Below are 2013 nucleotides of genomic sequence, written 5' to 3'. Positions count from 1 at the left end.
AAATAAAGAAATTGAATTTCGGTATGAAACCAGTGCATGCAAAATAATATTTACTGATACTAAAAGGTTAAATGTTTTACGACCTCTGTTGGTTTTTTTCTGGCTGTTCTGCTTTGACAATAAAACAGGGGCTCGCGTGGAAGGAGATCAGAACTCTCTGTGAACGGCCTGGAGAGGCGGTGGCGGAGAGTTCTCCTTTTGCAAAAGCTTTGTCTATAAAATTCATATACGTTGTCTGTGGTCTTTTTATATAGGTTCGAGAAAAAGTACCCATCAGGCAACCCTACTAGGCGGTGAGTCTGTCCACTAAACCAGGCTGTTCCAATGCGGGATGAGCAGGAATCTAGCTGTGACAAAATGATCGGAGCGCCTTTATTTCCTACCCGATTTCTGTAAACATAGCTTAAATTAAAGCTGAGGACATTGCTGATGTTTGTAAGTATTCTCCCTTGATATATAAGCAGTTTGGTTTCTATCAAGATCCCAGCTAGCATTGAATGTTCAGAGGACGTCCGCTGAACGTTGTCTTGAACGTCCGCCAATTACGTTCGCAGGACGTCAAAATGTATATTGTGTATACAACAGCTCCTGACTCCAGTTTTTGGTTCAAGACTTCTAATTTATCTGTGGTGGAGGCTGGAAGGCCGAGCTCATCCAGTGAGTCCATCTCTTCAGCAAAACCAGTGACTGTCAGTTGGGTCAGAAAGACTTGCAGCATCCCGGGGTTTCCCAGGTCGTCTCCTTCTCCTCCTCAAGGCTTTGAAACGTTACACTGAATACTTAAGTCTTCAAAGAATGATGAAAAAAACTCAGTAATGTAAAATAACTAAGCATTTATTACCGTATTTTCCGCACTATAAGGCGCACCTTCAATGAATGGCCTATTTTAAAAAAATTTTCATATATACGGCACACCGCATTATAAGGCGCATAGAATAGACGCTACAGTAGAGACTGAAGTTACATTATGCATCCACTAGATGGAGCTGCACTAAACGGAATGTCAACAAAACAGTCCGACTACGGTCAGCGAGGAGAGCCTTCCGCGACGGGGCCGGGGTGTGGCCGGACGATGGTGACCCTTCTCAGTTCGCGCACAGCATGTTCATGGAGAACGTGGTGCTAAATGACCTGCAGACGACCTGATTCTAGACGGTCGGTAGGTAGATAGGTCAGTCAAACTTCATTAATAGATCACAAACCAGCGTTCTGACAACTATCCCAGCATGCACCGCGCGCTTCTTCTTCTACGGGTGAAAGTGAAGTTGGCAGCTGCTTACTGTAGTTGCTAGACCTGTTGTGGCTCAATATTGGTATATAAGCGCACTGGATTATAAGGCGCAGTGTCGGCTTTTTGGGGAAATTGAAGGTTTTTAGGGGCGCCTTATAGGGCGGAAAATACGCTACCCAGTGGCCAAAGAAAACAATGTAGACTGGGGGTCTTCAGCCCTGGAGGTCAGGACCCTCTGTCCTGCTTTAGATGAGTTTCTGCTGCAGCTCACCTGGATTAACTCAGGAAAACTCCTAAAACAGACGAAACTTCCTCCACATAAACCTTTATTTGCATTTAACTCTGGCGTCATATCGTCAACTAATCAAATCCAAAAATGCCTTACATCTATAAATAATTCAATTAAAAATATGATGATATACACACACAAAGTGTAGTCACTGTTTTTACAGGTTGGTTAAATTTACCTGATAGAGGAATTTCCAGTTGAAGGGAGTCGGTTACTTGAGTTACTGGGTGGATTAAACAGAGCAGCTGGTGGATCATCAGAGTGGATGAGATGGTGAAGGTGGAGAACGTGGGAGTGAAGGTGGTGAACACATGGGAGGCTGTTAGAGTCTGATTCAGGACTTTAATCCTGGGTTGGTCTGAATGCACCCTTAAAATACTTTCATAGATAGGAGATTCAATACAGGGTAACACTTTATTTGAAGGGGGGTGAATAAGACTGTCATGAACATCAGTAAGCCTTCATGAATATTTATGACTGTTGTCATAAAGCG

The sequence above is a fragment of the Poecilia latipinna genome, unplaced genomic scaffold (assembly GCF_001443285.1).
Source record: "Poecilia latipinna isolate Pla-1442-1.1 unplaced genomic scaffold, P_latipinna-1.0 Scaffold5478, whole genome shotgun sequence".
NCBI classification, from domain to species: Eukaryota; Metazoa; Chordata; class Actinopteri; order Cyprinodontiformes; family Poeciliidae; genus Poecilia; species Poecilia latipinna.
The sequence above is the reverse complement of the archived record's forward strand: the minus strand, read 5'-3'. Positions refer to the sequence as shown.